This window comes from Pristis pectinata, chromosome 7 (genome assembly GCF_009764475.1).
Source record: "Pristis pectinata isolate sPriPec2 chromosome 7, sPriPec2.1.pri, whole genome shotgun sequence".
In the NCBI taxonomy this organism is placed as follows: domain Eukaryota; kingdom Metazoa; phylum Chordata; class Chondrichthyes; order Rhinopristiformes; family Pristidae; genus Pristis; species Pristis pectinata.
The window spans coordinates 20,687,446-20,706,395 of NC_067411.1; the positions used below are offsets into that span (position 1 = coordinate 20,687,446).

The window sequence follows — 18,950 nt, forward strand, 5'->3', positions numbered from 1 at the left end:
TTTTAAACCACAAAATTTGGACCAACACATTCTGTCAAATGGCTCATTATCACCAGATCTTTTCATACTTGTTAAAATACTCAGCTCAATTCGTGTGAAATGTTCTTTTTGTGCGAAAGCAAAAAGATGTCAAATACGAAACAGATTTATTTTCTACTTTTGAAATTCAACCCATGGGACAAATGAAACTGAGAATGTTTTCTGACTACAGCACTCAGTAGCTGTTAATGGCTATTGCTCCGACAGCGCTAAACTCTACTACCAGGCATAATCTTGTTTACGATTTTTTTCCTGTTATGGCATGATTACTTGTTTGGATGCCTGGTCCAATAGTATCTCACTGCTAAACTATGCAACGGATTTTATGGCATTTCACATACTGTGATATCATTCACTTTCCTGTCTTAATCACATTAATAGCCTTTAAAGGACACCAGATCCAATTCAAAATGCAGTTACAAACTGATATGCGTGCTAAAATTAAATGTACAACTCTGATTACTCTCGTCAAGCCTTTACGTATGCACATCATCATTCAATATTGACCTTAGCAGCTTCCACTGAATTGGTTGCATTTAATATTCCTGTCAGCATCTACCTGCTGATAAATCAAAGAATATCAGTCTTATAAGAGGAGGAAATATGACCCTTTAAGTCTGTCGCAATATTTCTAACTGTTAACAATATACAACATGGCAATGTCATTCATTTCACACTACACTTAAACTGCCAGAAAGCTTAATTATTGTGAAAGTGCAAACACATCCAGTGCTGCACCTTGCCTAGCATTTGCCCACCAAAAATGCATTCAAATAAAATAAAATAATTTGGGAGGTAACACATACCATATAGTTCTACAGCAACAAGAAATTATACTCAAATTTCTTGGAAAAAGATAAACTAACTCACCTATATAGTTCCCCAAGCTTTGGCTTCCTCACATTTTGAACAAGGGAGTCACATTGGCAGTTTTCCAACTATCTGGTGCTCTCCTTGAATTTTGCAAGTTTTGAACATTTTCAACCAATGGGTCTACTGTCTCTGCAGCCATTCCTTCATAACCCACGGGTGCAGGTCATGGAGTCTCAGTGATTTGTCTGCCTTTAACACTACAAGTTTCTATAATACTTTATCCCTTGTGATTGGGATTTTTTTTTAAAACAAGTTCCCTCCTCATTTTTTGAGATTAGCCCATGTTATTTTAGGGATACTTGTAGTGTTCTCCTGTTATTAATTGACCAGGATCATTCTCTAAAAGGTCCATAGAAATTCTGTTTGTTTTGACATTGCATGCAAATTTTCTGCCAAAGATCAATTTTCCCCCTCCTTATGCACTTTTTTTGTCTTTGACCTATCACTATCCCTCGCCACGTTGTATGCCAGCTTCTCAATTTATCATCATCCTTGATCATTTGTTAACCAGAGGTTGTGCTTCTTTCTCATGGAATTCCTCTCATTTAGAGAGATTCCTGCTGAGTGTCATGGACCAGCTGCTTGAATATCTGCCACATTTAATCTACTGACCTGTCTCTTAGCTCATTTCCTGGCCCATCTCAGAACTCCACCTTTATACCATTATAATAGTCCTTATTTAAGTTGAAGATGGTGGTTTTGGTCCTATGGTATTCATCCTCAAACTGTATCTGGAATTCTATCATATTCTGGTCACTACCTCCTAGAGGACCTTTAACCGCAAGATTTATTAGTAATCCTTCCTCATTACTAAATGTAAAATAACCTGTTCCCAGGTCATTCCATAATATATTGCTCAAAGAAACAATCTCTGGCATACTCCATAAATTCTTCCATAATACCCTTGCCAGCTTGGTTCATCCAGTTTATATGTAGATTAAAAATCTCCCTACATATATTGCAGGTCCCTTCAAACATGCCCTAGATATTTCCCCATTTATGCTCCACCCTGTCAAGAGGTCACATTTTGGGGGTCTACAGACTACTCCCACCTATGTCTCCTTTCACCTGCTCTTCATGATTTCAATCAAAACTAATTCTACATGACTAATCCACCGCCTCTATATGATGACTCAACTCCACCCCAATACCTTCATTATTAACATTTCCCCTTGGGTCTGTTCTTTAGGAACATCATATAACTTGGAATACTGAGCACTCAGTCCTGGTCACTCTGCAACCATGTCTCCTTAATAGTTATTCTGCACAAAGTATGATCATACAAGATCATATTCATACGTTACTGTCAATTCATTTTATGCAAATGCTATGTGCTTTCAAATAAAGACCATTAAGCTTTGATTTGTTTTTTTTAAAATGAAGTTTTTTTTTAAAACAACTCTGGATTTGCTCTATGCTGCATAATTTCATTTACCATAGTCTCAGCTTGTGTTGTGAAAGGGAAATTGACATGCCTGGATATGTATCGAAGTATTTGTCGGCACTCTAAGCTAGGTGTCACATTGTTGGGCTACTGATTCTGGTCACTACAGGTGTCCTAGCAGTGAACAGTAGAACCCTGCACCACTTTATACACTGGAGCTAGACAACTTGTTAAATTATAGATGTTGCATTCAATGATCTCATATCTCCAGGCATCATGAATGTTTACGATACATGGATTCCCACCCACCACCACCACCATCCCCCCCCTCCCCCACTACCACCAAACAGGACACACTGATTCTGCAAAGCCATTGGCAAGTTGGAGAACCTCTGACTCTAGACCCAATGAGGAGTGTTATGACAAAATACACAGTCTCTCTGGTGCAGTACAAACTTCCTGATATCACTTTTTTTTTCTCTTTAAAAAAAATTAAGAGGCAGCACAACTATTGGCTTTGGTACATGGGGCTTTTCCATTTGTGATTCTTCTGATAAAGACACCCATACTAGCCAAGAACAGGCCAGTCAGCTGGATAGCCCATATGAAATGATTGCAGAGTTACAAAGAGGCTGCCACCAGCACTACAGCATTACTGGCAGAGCTAAGAAACATTTCCATTCAAGATTATAATGGCTGGTGAAGCCAAGGAAAAGAGCTGAGGAGCAGCAGAACCAATTCAACAGCTCCTTCAAAAAGGAAACAGAGGCAATGGTACCTATTACATCACTACTATGACACATTGGACCAGCATTTCTTTGTGCTGGTAACAGCTTCCAGTGCTTGTATTTAATTGATAAAGGATGATGGACCCACATTAAACAGAATGACTTCATGAATGACCTTTTGACCTTAGGCACTTCTGTCTGTAAAAAAAAACTGTTCTTAGGGTTAATGTTCTTCCAGTAATGCTTAATTGGGCCATAAATTTTAAATCACAAGGCCCAACTATTGCATTTGGAAACAGACATTTTGTGCTTCAGATTTATCTAAATAGATTAGGGCTTTTCATTTAATTTTAAGCATGCCCTCTTTTCCTTGCACTTTGTGCATCCACCCTGTAGCCATGACTATATGCACAAGATCATTATTATTAATTTTGTGGTTATGAAACAAGGCAAATGAGGAATGCAGGGAAAGTCAACTGCTTGTGCATTTATTATTCCCCCCCCCCCAGACTTTGTTAGGCATCCAGTGCAAATATGAATACATGCCAAGTAATTTCAAAAACTACTTCATGAATGATCTTTTGACCTTAGGCACTTCTCTCTGTAAAAAAAAACTGTTCTTAGGGTTAATGTTCTTCCAGTAATACTTAATTGGGCCATAAACTTTAATCAGGAGGTCCAACTAGGGCGGCACGGTAGCATAGCGGTTAGCACGACACTATTACAGTGCCAGCGGTCGGGGTTCGATTCCCGTTGCTGTCTGTAAGGAGTTTGTACGTTCTCCCGTGTCTGCGTGAGTTTCCTCCGGGCACTCGTTTCTTTCCACATTCTAAAGACGTACGGGTAGGTTAACATGGGTTTAAAAAAAAAAGGGCAGCGCGGACTCGTTGGCCCAGAAGGGCCTGTTACCATGCTGTAAAATAAATTTAAAAAAAGCAGTCAACTCAAAGCTCAAAGGAAACCATTGATAAAAATGTAAAAATATGATTTGTTGTTACTAGAATGCAACCAGAGTAATTTGCTGCCAATTCAGTAAAGACGAAATAATGCAGACATCAGATGCCCGTCGCCATCCATTTTGGTGCTCAATTAACAGTACAGTGCACAAACTTCTGCAGATTGAAATCTGAAAATTTGCCTTTATCAATAGACCCTTCTATTTAACTGCTGCATCCAAGAAATTCTATTTTTTTTTCATTCTGCCCATAAATGCTAATTCCATTGCATTTTGTTGCCTACACTAACATTTCAGTTTTAAAAAAACAGCATACAAATAAGTTCAGCTTGTTTGACTGAATTTGTTGCAGGAAATTGAAGTAAAATGCCATTACTTGACTTTTGTTTAAAAAGATCACCCCATTTTACAGGGACAATGCCCCACAAACATTGGTACTGGTTTATTATTGTCACTTGTACCAAGGTACAGTGGAAAAACTTGCCTTGCATACTATTTGTACAGATCAATTCATTACATATTCTTCCTACAGATGTATGGGCAACAAGCAGAGAACTAATAACAGCTCATGAAACATCTCTTGTCCCGTGACTTAAGTGAACAATGTTTTGCTTTCAAATCAGACAACACTGTACAATTTTAGAACATCATCAATAGGTTGTGCTCTACCTGTCCTTCTGCAAATTAAATTGCAAAGTGCTCAAACAATTCATCTATCAAGTAACTAGCAGACTCTTAGTTGACTTAAATGATTAAATTAATGAACCATTTAAACTTGATAGAAATCAGCTTTAATTAAGTATTAGCTTCCTTGACAGAACAAGAGAACTTTATGGTTTCCTCACTTTTGATCTTCTTGATCTGGGACAATTATCCTTTTCTAATCCCATTACTGAATTCAAACAGAAATTGACGTCAGTCCAAACATGCTGTTCCTGGTTCCTCAAGCAATTACACTGAAGATATTATCTTCCAGCTCTCATTCAAATCTTTACTTTGTTTGGTGCAATAACTTTCAACACAAGGTTTCATATTCACTTTCAATGCTGAAGAGCTGATACCACACGAGATGTGTCCTGATCCCTTCCATACTGCAATGTGCTGAACAACTCAGTTACTTCATGGATTATGCAGGCAAATTATAATATTCCGAGTTTCTAATAACTGCAAAAATATTAAATGATCAGATGGCATCTCAACAAGAACTGGCAGTCACGTAGGGAGCACTGGTAGGGAAATTACAGACAAGTAGCAACATTTAAATGAATGGAAGGAAGCTCAGGTGAGCCTGCAGTCTCACAAATGATGCTCCCTGCAGCTGCCACACCTCACTACGAGAGTCTAGCTAGGAATCAGCCAAGTAATGCCAGTGCCTCCAAACTGCAACCCTGCTGTCATGCTCCAGGCAACTTGGCTATTGTACCAGCAACTCTGACATACAACTAGTAAAGCAGGCAAATAATTCCTGTTCAGCTCTGTGTTATGCTTTGCCATCTATTCAACATAATAAAAGCCCTCTGAGTTAAAGCAATTAGGTACATTTTCCAACTGCTGCATCTGTCAAAATATGTCACCCTCAAACATAATGCATTATTGGCTTGCTCACACCAGAATAACAACAATGCCAGGTAGCTAGATTTAAAATCCCAACAAAATTATCCAGCTGAATCTTAACTTGAAATAAAGGTGTGATGAGTGCATAGGTTAGTTGTATAAAATCTGGTACTGGAACCAAACTTGATTCAAATGTGGATACTTCTGGCTTTAATGGAGGCAGGAAAAGGGACAGCTAGCCAGTCTACTTGTGAGAAACAAGTTGGTTATTTCATTGTTATAATGAGGCTGACACCCTCCAGCTGGTAGTTAAAAGGAAGTGGCGAGAAGGGTTGAATCACAGAGGTAAATGCTTACCAGACCAACCATCTCTCTGCTCCTCCTGGACCATCACACTATGCCCGAGCACTAAATGCTGCCCTGTCACCAATGGTCGCACTCCCCCACAAGACTATTAATACAGGTCAGTAGCCCCCAAGATAACTATGGTCAGATTCACTCCAACTCAGAATTTTTACATCCGCCTACGGAGGAAACCGCTTCAAATTCACACTTCCTACAATTAAATGGAAATCTACTGCTGGTATGGTAGTGGTGAACTGGTTACAATTATCAAGTAACTTACAGTACCCAATTAACCTGCCAGCACATCACTGGAGATGTGGAAAGAAACCAGAGCACCTGGGGAAAGCTTACACTGTCATGGGAAGATAACATCGTCGAAAAATCAGCATCAAACCTGGGTCCCCTGGAGCTGAGAGGCAGCTGCAATCATTTTTCTCTTTCCATCCAAGAACAAAGGAAAGACCCATATCTTCAGAATCTAGGTTGTCCACATTTTTGCAATCTCTGATCAGAAGATTATGTTGCACTGATCTGATTTGTATTTTCTTATCTCATCTTCTGATGTTGCTGTTCAGGAGAACAACTTCTGGTGTGATGATTCAAATTTTGGATACAAGGTAATGGTAACGGATATGATAATTAGTAAGAACCATAGAACCATACAGCACAAAACAGGCCCTTCGGCCCACCATGTTGTGCTGTCCATCAAACCACCCTCACACTACTTAACCCCTTCCTCCCTCATATCCCCCCATCCCACACTCCTCCATATGCCTATCCAACAAGCTCTTGAACCTGTTCAATGTATCTGCCTCCACCACCACCCCAGGTAGTGCATTCCATGCACCAACCACTCTCTGGGTGAAAAACCTCCCTCTGACATCTCCCCTGAACCTCCCACCCATAACCTTAAAGCCATGCCCTCTTATCTTGAGCATTGGTGCCCTGGAAAGGAGGCACTGACTGTCTACTCTATCTATTCCTCAGTATTTTATTTACCTCTATCATGTCTCCTCTCATCCTCCTCCTTTCCAGTGAATAAAGCCCTAGCACCTTAAGCCTCTCCTCATATTCAATACTCTCTAATCCAAGCAGCATCCTGGTAAATCTCCCCTGCACCCTCTCCAACGCCTCCACATCCTTCCTATAATGAGGCGACCAGAACCGAACACAGTACTCTAAGTGTGGCCTAACTAGAGTTTTGTAAAGCTGCATCATCACCTCGCGGCTCTTAAACTCAATCCCACGATTTATGAAAGCCAACATCCCATTGGCCTTCTTAACTGCTTTTACCACCTGTGAGGCAACTTTCAATGAACTGTGAATATGAACCCCCAGATCCCTCTGCTCCTCCACACTGCAAAGTACCTTGCCATTCACCCAGTACTCTGCCCTGGAGTTTGTCCTTCCAAAGTGTACCACCTCACACTTCTCCGGATTGAACTCCATCTGCCACTTGTCAGCCCAGCTCTACATCCTATCAATATCCCTCTGTAAGCTCCGACAGCCCTCCACACTATCCACAACACCGCCTATCCACAACATCCGCAAACTTACTAACCCAGCCCTCCACCCCCTCATCGAAGTCATTTATAAATATCACAAAAAGTAGAGGTCCCAGAACCGATCCCTGCGGGACACCACTAGTCACTGCCTTCCAATCCGAGGGCACTCCTTCCACCACAACCCTCTGCTTTCTATATGCAAGCCAATTCCTAATCCACACAGCCAAGCTTCCTTGGATCCCTTGGCCTCTGACTTTCTGAAGCCTACCATGAGGAACCTTATCAAACACCTTACTAAAATCCATGTAAACCACATCCACCGCACTGCCCTCATCAATCTTCCTGGTCACCTCCTCAAAGAACTTCAATCTTCCTGGTCACCTCCTCAAAGAAGATGAGCAGACTTCAGAAGACCTTGTTCAGTAAAATAGGCAGAAGGTAGAGAGATGAAGTTTGATATAGAGAAGTTCAAAATGGAAAGGAAATTGCAAAGACCCAACATGAACTAAAGATGAGGCACTGTGGTGCAACTGAGAGTCGCTGCCTCATTTTGCCAGATATCCAGGTTCAATCCTGACCTCAGGTACTGTCTGTGCATAGTATCCATATTCTCCCTATGACCACCTGGGTTTCCTCCAGGTGCCCCAGTTTCTTCCCACATCCCAAACACATGTTGATACATTAATTGGCCAATGTAAATTGACCTTGGTGTGTGGGTAAATCATAGAATCTGGGGGGAGTTGATGAGAATGAGGGGAGAATTAAACAAGTGGGATAAGTGTGTGGTTGGTGTAAATGGGTTGTTGATGGTCAGTGCAGATTGAGTGGGCTGAAGGGCATGTTTCCGTGCTGTATTTCTCTGCAACTCTATGAATGTAAACTCAGACGACTGCAAATTCACTCAAACTTTTGAGGGTAGCAGGACTGATGAAAAAGCAAATTATATTCAGAACCTTATTTTATATTTTCTAATGACACAATAGAAGGCCATTCAGCCAAGACTATGCCAGTTCTTACTGCAACTCCATCAGCCCTATTCCCCCCACATATTTCCCTGTAACTTATTCTTTCACGTGCCCATCACTTCCCCTAGTTCTCCTGTCACTTGTCTGCACTGGTGGTAATTTACAGGATCCAATTAACCTTCCAGACGGCAAACCTCAGGGATGTGGAAAGAAACCGGAGCACCCAGGGAAACCCATGCAGTCAGAGGGAGAACACGTTGTTGTCCATCACTCATTCTTGAGCAAGACCATGACATCTTGTCTGTAATGTTGTGATATGTACAGAGATGGCTGATTAGACTAATCTGGGCTCAAAATCGTCTTTCACGCAGATGACAGAGGTGTAGAAATGCTGTAGTATCAGTGGTTTTTGGTTTTCTGGAGTCTCTTTTCCTCTTTGCTTCCTCGTATGAGCGAGCACTGCTTTTTATGCAGGTATGCCAAATAGGATGATCCACATAAATAGCACCCTAGATCAGGATTGAACTCGGGTCACTGGAGTTGAGGCAACAGTGCCAACTGCTGCACCACCCTGCTGTTCTTTATAAACCGGAAGCAAAGAGCAAAACCAAGTTAACTCTCAAGCCAATTCAGAAGGATTAACAAGAGTAACATGTCCAACACTGAACCACATTTTAGGAGGGATCTCTCTGCTTTGGAAGGATGTAAAAGGAGATTTATCAGAATGAGACTTCAGTTATGTTGAAGGACTGGAAAAGCCAGGATTGATCTGAGAGCAGACAGGTTTAAAGCAGAGATTTATGAAAGTTCAAAATTACCATTGGGGATTTTGATTGAATGGATATAGTGAAACTGCTAGCAGCAGATTGATCAAAAATCAAACTCATAAATCTAAGATAATTAAGAAAGAAATCCAGTAGCTTAAAATAACTTAAGTATATATACTGCATATTACTATGAACCAGAATTTGGAGTGTATTATAAACTGATCCATTATAATTTTCAAAAGATGAATATACAATTGAAAGTAGCGAAATTTGCAAGGTAGAGCAGGGAAATGACACTAATAGTGTAGCTCTGAGGAACTAATAAAGGCACAGTGAGACAAATGATTTCTGTCTTTTATCTTACTATTACTCTCCAACACATATTTTCATCACAATAAACAGACTACTTTTACATTGTTATCCTGATAAATTAGGTAGCTCAATTGCAAGTTTTCAACTTACCCATTGGCATTAGTTCAGAAATAAAAACAGAAAACACTGGAAACACTCAGGAGGTCAGGAAGCACCTGTGGAAGGAGACAGAGTTAACACTTAAGGTTGATGACCTGGTTCCAATAGAAGCTCATCAAGCTGAAACATTAACTGATGCTGCTTGACCTGCTGAGCATTTTCGGCATGCTTTGGTTTTATTTCAGATATCCACCATTTACAGATTTGTTTCAGCAACAGTACCAATATAATTATTCTTTCTTCAGCAGAAAAATGTTTAAAATGCTATTTTGTGTTGGTGTCAGTTTGGAGCAGGCTGACATATTGAATGTGTGTCACCAATCACGCTGCCCGTGCACTCTCGTCTGTGCAACTACCACAGAATGTTACACAACACAGTTTCAGCAGACAATAGTGAGATAATTGGGAGGAATTGACCTGGTTGCTACGTGATGCAATGTTTAAATACAAATGAATGCCTGCAGGAAATGTTCCAGCCTACTGCTCTGACTTCATTGGGAGATGGACAGCATGCCCAGAGCTATGACGATTTGCCATTGATCTCTTACTGAAATATGGTAATAATTCTGAAAAATACCTACAGAAATTCAGGACCAACATTTTTACAGTATTTCTGGACTTAATGATTTGAGTAGTTCCTCCCCACTGCTCATTTTTATCTAGTTTCTGCTCTGGAACAAAGAGAGCAGGGTGGTGTTTTATTTTCTTGAAGAAAGCAATTGTATTGAAGGGTGTATAGAATCAACAAGGAGCCAATCTTGTTTTATCTTAACTTGCACACTTGATACAATGCAAGAAACTGTACAACAGAAGATTGCTAATTGCTGCCTTTGCTGGGCCACTTTTATTAGGGACATGGCACCTATCGCATAGCTCGTTCAACAAATTGACATGGGTATAAGAAAGCATTTCATTAGTAAGCCATGGGCTGAGACACTAGTTCATTTTCTCTCTCCACTGATGCTGTCCACCCTGCCAAGTGTCCTTAGGATTGTTTTTATTTGGGGATTTCAAGTATTACAGAATTTGCGTTGTGTCGGGAGCACAGATTATATCTTACTTCTACCACTGATTTGTTTACAACAATCTAGAACTTAGTCAAAGATATTGTAGTTCACTAAATTATTAAGCATCAACTCTTTTGTGAAAATGTATTAAGTAATGCCATCCAGTGCTGAAGAGAAATCTAATTAGTATCTCAACATGTAAATGATTAACTATATCAAGGAAGACATTATTGCTTCTCTCCACGGTGTAGTCTTGTTAACTTAGGTCACTCAGACTAGTTTTTGTTTTCCAATGAATGTTTGCCTTAAGAGAATAATTTAGAGTTAATCAAGAATCCATTGATTTCATTTTTGAAAATAATCAGCTATGGCAGCAAAAAGTTTAACTTAGCAGCCAATTAATTATTTGTCCTAGTCATGAACATAGATTATTTGATCAATTCTGGGCTACTTCCCCTCCTCCCGAGTTAGTGCCATTGTTGCAGTGGTTTTGCGAGAGGAGAACATCTCATTGCTCCTTGCCCTGATACATGGTTAATCCAAAGCTCTGGGCTGACATTTTAACCTCTCAGCTTTAGAGTGAAGCAAAACCATTTCACACTGTATGGTTAGAAACATTCACAGTAAATCTATCCCTTGTAATTGCCATGTGACACTGCAAACCAACTGAAGGAGGTTTCTGATTACAGTCTTTATCCCTTGATCCTTTGCTATGCTATCAATGCGAATGAGAAATTATCTTCCACGCAATGCCTGCATGATTTGTTTGGAACACCATAAATACCCTCTCCTTTTAAAATGAATTTTTACCTTATTCAATCACATTGTCCCAACATTTAACCAAGCAGCACTCTCCATCTGTTTTGAACCATACAATGCAACGATGTGGAGAATTCAAACAAGTGAGTAGTTTTAAAACAATATTTAAGTACTTGCACAAACCAATTCTATTCCTTTCAATAGAACAGGGTTCCCATAGCCCAATTTCTGTACCTCTCCTCTGCAACAATCCAAACAATTTTTGTCTCATGGTTAACTTTTGATGATGCTGGAAGAAAGTTTTTGCTCTTTATGCACAGTTTACACAAAACAATCAGGTGCAAATGGGCCCTAATTTCTGGGCAATGACATCCATCTCCAGAAAGGTTAGGTGAAAAGTTTCCCAATAACTTTGCTAGACTCACTGCAAAATGCATCATCCTAAGAAACAGGATAACGATGGTTTTCTTGAATTCAATGAGAGATTTTTTTTTTAGTGATTATCTTATATTTATGGTCCTTAGTTTTGGTTTCCTCCAAGAGTGGATACATATTCTCCACAGCTATCTTTCAAAGTATTACATTTCCTTAAGAGCTTTTGTTAATTTATCCCTCATATTTACCCCTTATTAGGAAAAAGAACTCCACTCTGTTCAGCCTTGTATGATGAGCATATCCTCAAGGCTATGTCATTAGCTTGGTTAATCTATTTTACATTTCCCCAATGCCTACAGATCTTTTTTCTGAAAAGAGACCAGAACGGTGGACAATAACTAGTGTGGTCCATCCAAGAAATGATAGATTTAGTATAACCCATTTTTAATTCCATCTCTCTAGAAATGATATAAGAATATATATTTAGTTGCTGGCCTGTTCTTTATGGGTCATTCTTTAATGAACATCTAATTTTGCACCTTCAGTTTTCCCCATTTTCTTTCAGTTGTTTCTCCTTCCGTTCACTAGCGAGTGTTCTGATTATTCTCTGATGTTCTGCTTTACCCTCGGGAGATGAGCTTGAATCTATTGGTTGGACTAGTGTCTGCAAGACTTCCTTTATGCTGCTGACTAATTGTCACTCTCTACCTGCTTCTTGCACCCATGCTTTCAAGGGGCTACAGCACTTTGGAACAAGTTAGGAATTCCCCTCCCCACCTTTGCAATAGCATTCCAAGACTCCAAGCCAAAGGTGACTCAAAATCAAGATAGTTCTTGAGGATTTTAAAGTCTTAAGATACTTATCTATTAGTCACATCAAAACACAGTGAAATGTCTTCTTGTGTTACTAAGAATGTGCTGGGGGCAGCCCACGAGTGTTGCCACTCTTCTGGTGCCAACATAGTATGCCTACAACTCCCAACCTGTATGTCTTTGTAATGTGGGAGGCAACCAGAGCACCTGGAGGAAACCCATGCAGACATGGGGAGAATATACAAACTCTTTACAGATTGCAGCCGGAATTGAACCTAGGTCACTGGTGCTATAATAGCGTTACGCTAACTGCTATGCTACTGTGCTGTTCAAAGGCTCCAGCAATTCGAAATCCCTACCTGTCACGTCTGCTGCATTTCTAATCATTGTTAACCGACAATTTATATCTAGACCAGAGTTGTTTCAGTCTAACACTGAGCTTAGAGTTATTTCAGGTGAAATTAATTTGCTGATTATGCGTAATGAAAACTTAATTAGTAACACAAGAGGAGATGGCAACTCAGATGTAATTTATTGAAAATTCAAACTGCAAGTTTGTGTTTTGGTAAAACAACACCAGACAATGTTCATGTATTCAGTACAGTTAAATCCATAAATATTTCAGAAGTACCAACGTTTGCTGCATATACAAGTATCATTTAATCCAGTCCTATTAATTTCATTTAATTCCACTGGCCACATGACCAATACTAAGATTTTTTATTTTACAAAATTTATCCCTTAGTCATATTGTCCTTCAATTGATCTGTCAGGCTACTTTATCTAAAAAAAAGGAAACCATTTACTACACAAAACTATTAATATACTCCAAAATCCTTCAGTAAATACTTTTGGCTTACAACTGTTCAACAGAAGATGAACCATTAGTTCAGATGGAGTTTGTACATTTCAAAATCAGTTCAGCTGAAGGCAAATGCTGTCTAATAAATTGACTGTGAAGTAGCAAATGTCTTGAACTAGCACTGTGACAAACATTATGCACTTCGTGCTCCCTCTGGAGTTTGCATAACATTTTGGATGACAGATGCTTCAATATAGTTGATATGTTCACATCTAGCTATTGTACTCATCTAAATAGCTGAGAATAACAGCTACATATTTGTCTCAGAAGGACAAGGAATGCAAGGTCATGGCAGTCAATATTTCAGCTAGCACACAACATGAACCTACTTTCATTGTTAATCATTAAAGAGAAGTGAAAGATGTTTATTGTAAAAGTGTTTGATGTTTCAGATCCTATTTTCCACACATTAAACAAATGGGGTATTTCAAATATATCTAACTGAAAAAAAATTTAAAATGGAACAGTCATAGGTATACCAACATTCTGGTACTATGTCGACTGGGTTTAACAACATCAATTATTTGCATTGATCAAGGTACACTGTTGAAATATGGCTGTAACATTCTGAAACCACATGGGAATTGGCGTGTGTGATTTAATTAAGTGTGACAGATCATATTTCTAGGTAGCAGTCTACAGCTGGTAGTTTATTACACTCATTGATGTCTGAACAGGAAAACATTGCATTTACAGAATTGCTTGACATGACATCAGATTCTTCTGCAGTTACTTTAAATTTGGAAAACAAATGGGAAGCCACATAAATAGAATATTCACCTCATTACCAAGAAAATGATAGTAATTGTGAACTTAGTTAGTAGCACCTTTAGTTTGAGAGATTGAATCTATTGGAACAAATGCCTATACTTTTTAAAATGAAATAGAAGTAGGTAGTTTGAGAAGGGTTACCAAACAGGAGTAGGATATAGATTGATAAGGAGCATTTCAGAGTGGGGACTCTCAGAAGCTGAAGGCAAATCTGCCAGTGGTGGGTCAGCCAGAAAAATCAATGCTGGAGTTAAATAAACTAAGGGTTTGGGAGACTTGCAACTGAAACAGGAAGCACGAAAACAAGGAGAGCTCTTAAGGTTGAGAATGTTGAATATTAATTGCCAGAGGACCACAATCTTACTCCCTGTTCTTCCCCCCCCACACCCCCCCCCCCGAAAGTATTCAGTCTTTTGTTGCTGATGAGATACAAATCTTTTTGGACAGGAACTGGGGCCTATCACCAGGCTACCAACATTCTCTGTGGTTGGTTTCCATTAAGAGGAACAAGAACTTCTTAGGCAGCCCCTCACTGTCTGGAACATATCCTCTTCTCATTACTACAATCAGGGAGGAGGTACGGGAGCCTGAAGACCCACACAACAATTCAAGAACAGCTTCTTCCCCTCCACCAGATTTCTGAACAATCCATGAACACTGCCTCATTTCTTTATTTTTGCACTAATTTTTGTAGCTTATAGATTTTCATGTCTTTGCACTGCACTGCTGCCACAAAACAACAAATTTCATATCTTATGTCAGTGATAGCAAATCTGATTCTAAGACAGAGGACGACTTACTTCCACTCCAGCTTTGTGTTCGGAAGTGGCTGATGAGGACAATATGGGAACCTCAGTCTCTTCCACAGGTGGTGGCTGACGGGGCAGGTCAGTGGGCAGTATGTACAAGAACAGCCTTTCCAACTACTCAAGTTTGCATAGAAAGGGCATAGAGCCTGCAGTCCTGTGCTAATGTAACCAAGACAGTGAGTGTGCAAGTGAACTAGCACTACACAACAAACCACATCTTAATGTTTTTTTTTAGTTCTGTTATTTGTGATTAACAAAGTGACAAAAAGTAGTTTAGCACTCCTGTTGCATACAGGTCATATAATTCAATCTCTTTAAACACAGCAAGATCTACTGATGAGAGTCAGCACTTTCCATTTTCAGACATTATCCCTGTGCACCATACAAACCTGCCTTGTGATTTCAGGGTTTATGCAAAAGTGTGGGCCTGTGTGGATATGCCCAGGTTCACACGAGTCCCATATTGGATCATGACCAGCACTACACCCGATAACAAACTGAACTCACCTTTCCCATAAATAGCATGCAAAATGGTCATGCATCTTGTCTTAATCTCCAACAACAAACAACTATTTAATTAGAGTGCTAAAACATTTTTTTAATCAATGGGTTCAAATATTGAACCCATTCTCAATCAATTGCAGAAATGGAACTGCTGCACAAACCAATCATGCTGCCTGCCCTCTGTTTGTCTTGGATGGATTCATTACCATCTTAATTTCTGGAAGTCTATTTTAATTGAAGAAAGTGACAAGGAAGATGAAAAGTTGTATTAGTTTAATTAGGGGCAGCCTTTAAACTGGACTATGGAAAACGATTCAATTGAATTCAAGAATAAACTGCAACAAGCACTTCCTTCTGGGCTGAGACTCTCAGTGAAGGACCAGATCAAACCCTTTGGTACTGAAGCTAAAGAGGTTTCAGATCTCCTGCAGAAATACGTACTTCAATCAGCTTTTCAAATGTTGAAATGATGACCCATTTACATGCATGTATCCAAGTTCTTCTTGGTCTTACCTTATAGATGCAATGCTCAGGAGGCCTTTTGGCCACAAGGTCAATGTAAGCTCCCAAGGGAACGGTCTCATTAGCCCCAATATGCCGACTCTATTTTCCTGTATCTATGCAACTAACTCTCTCATACGTGCCCATCAAATGCACTTGATTCTTTTTACCAGTAACTGACACCAAGATGGTAATTTACAGCAGCAATTAACCCAACAGCACATTTGTGTTATGGGAGGAAACAGAAGTACCCAGAGGAAACCCACACGATCACAGAGAGAATGTGTAAACTTTGTACAGATAGCATAGGAGGTCGAAACTGAACCCAGATTCCTGAAGCTCCAAGGCAGCAGCACTTACTGCACCATTGTGCCGCTCTGTTAATAATCATCCCTCAATCAACAATGAACAGATTAACTACCTCAAAATTAAGTTGCAGGACCTTGCAGAGTAGCTTCATCTTGCCTTCATAATCATGGTGACTGTGCAGATGGGTGTTATTTTCCAAACCGGCATTAAAACCACCGCACCAAATTGGGAAAAAAAAAAGAGGCAATTTAGAAAATGCAAATACTTTCCAAATAATAAAAAATTCTCAAAAATAAATGCTGTTCTTCAAATTGCTGCAGGCAATATAACTAGCATCTCGAAATTCCCTGCCACTGATGAGACAACCAAACTAGCAGTGTGGCTCTGTAGTTGGTCTGTCAAATGTACCATTTTGAAGCAAGGCCATTCTGGGTGGCAGGACCTTAAGTGATTAAAATCTGTTACGGTGAGGAGAGGAGAGACAGATGGAACATGGCCCATCCATGAAGCAGCTAAAAATATCCATGTTTTCAGAACAAGTGACATTCAAATATTCAAAGACTTAAGTAATACAATTTTTAAAATGATCAAAATTCATTTAAGGACCCTTTTGAACCATTAAAAAAATATTAAAATAACGTAAATTTCCTATCACTTACCTCCATTCCTCAACTATTCCTCTCCATTAAAACAGTGGCCTGGAACAGTGTTTTGTGGGTGGATTTTTCAGCTAAAGTGCTGAAGAATTGCCGTACCTTACTTTACTGCCACTCAACTTCATGCAGAATCCAATAGTTGAACTCTTGACACTTCCCTGGAAAATCTGGGCCAATATCTTTTATTGATCATAATAACAATGAGATCATTAAAATTTATTTTGTGAAGTGGGACTTGAATGGGTAATTTTATTTCCTGAGGTGTCACTAAATGTACCAAGTATTTTAATAGTTAATTCATAGCCCTTTCTTATTATTGGCTATCCATTAGTGCAATGGCTTTCTGTGAGCTGTGCTTTTTCATCTAAAAACTCATTAAAAGCTGACAAGGATTTCAAGGCTGCCATTAAATATTGGCCTACAGGTACCCATGTGGAATTGCCAGATCACATCCAGAAGCCAAACAGACTTGGGCCTGATCAGTATTAATGGGAAGCCTGCCATTAAATGCTAGGTATGGTTTACTTCACCTGAGATTGGTGACCAGTGATTCTACTGTTAATTTACCTGTGAAGCCAAACAGGTTGCAGCATCTAAGATGCCTCAAAGGTCACAGTAGTCCTGGGATTGGCTTTGGGCATATTCGGGCTGTGGGAGAGAAGGCGAAAAAAAAGTCTCTTGATTGAACTATCCCAATAATAATAAAGTAGCAGCAAACTAGTTATTGCAGAATTCAGGATGGAGCCATCTCTACACTAAGTCACATCCAGGGCACAGTGCATTGACATGGATTTGGCAGTTGTCTAGACATTATGGCTAAATCTATTAGCAGTCAGCCTTCTGGACAACTGCAACAGTTAATGGCCTGTGCTGTACCTACATGACCACCATGTCTTATGATCTGCCCAAACTGAAATGCAAAAAAATCAATTGTCACTGTCAATTTTACAGCCTCAAACAAAGCCACTGAAGTTAATGCAGTCATTTGGGTGTGAATGGCATATACTGCTCATCAATTATTTAACTAGTGAACCTATATGATTCATTTACAAAAAGAATGAAAGATGTGCATTTATGTAGTGCCTTCTTGGTCTTGAGACTTTACAACCAATGAAGTACATTTGAACTGCAGTCACTGTTGAAAACAGCAACCAATTTACGCAGACCAAGATCCCATAAATGACAATGTGCAATCCACAGAGAGAGCGAGCATTCAGGCAAATAAATAGCAAATGGGATTCATTTCAGAGAAGTGTGACATAATGTATTCGGATAGGCGAAAAAAGGCAGGGAATACAAAAATAAGTGAGAAGATATCAAAAGCTTAGCAGGGAGTGTCTATAACCAGCGGGCACAAGTTTAAGGTTGGGATTAGGAGAGAATTTGGGGAAGAATGTTTTCTAACCAGAAGATGGCTGGAATCTGGAACAGGCTGCCTGAGGGGGTGGAGGAGACAGGTACTCTCACAGCATTCAAGTGTTTAGATGAGGACTTGAAATGCCTTGGCATAGAAGGCTATGGGTCGAGTGCTATATAAAAAAAATATAAGTAGGTACTTGATGGTTGACATGGATACAGTGGGTCAAAGGGCATATTTTCATGTAGTTAAAGTGTGGAGGGACAGAATGCATCACCATTGAACAAAGTAGTTGGACAGGTTAACATGTAGTCAAGGCGGCAGACAAAATGCTTTCCTTATCTGGGCAAGGCAAAGAATGCAAGAGCAGGGGGTTAATGCTAAAATATTATACCACTGGTTAAGCCACAGCTTGAGTACCACACAAAATTCTGGTTCATCATCATATTACAGGAATAATGTGCAGGAGAAGGTACAAAGGAGACTTGAGGATGTTGCCAGGGAATGTTAGCTGTGAAGGATTGACTAGGCTGGATTGCTCCCTTTGGAACAGAGGAGGTAGAAGAGAGACTTCATTGAGTACAAGATTACAAGGCATGTAGATCCAGTAAATAGGAAGGATTCATTTTCCTCAGAAAACA

At 39.6% G+C, this 18,950-nt stretch overlaps 1 protein-coding gene across 6 annotated transcripts in view; it reads right to left on the bottom strand.

Moving 5' to 3' along the window:
- LOC127572413 (sorbin and SH3 domain-containing protein 2-like) overlaps window positions 1-18,950 on the bottom strand; it is a 337,556-nt gene that overhangs the window by 265,583 nt on the left and 53,023 nt on the right. The window contains exons 1-3 of one of the 6 annotated variants that reach the window (XM_052019627.1): window positions 17,520-17,561; window positions 16,409-16,469; window positions 9,578-9,642 (exon numbers count right to left, since the gene is read on the bottom strand). The exons of 3 other annotated variants lie outside the window; for them this stretch is intronic. The gene's annotated coding sequence lies outside the window, so the exon portion shown is untranslated. Of the gene's footprint in view, window positions 1-9,577; window positions 9,643-16,408; window positions 16,470-17,519; window positions 17,601-18,950 lie in introns of those variants that run through there. 2 more of the 6 variants (XM_052019629.1, XM_052019630.1) reach the window with 2 other exon arrangements.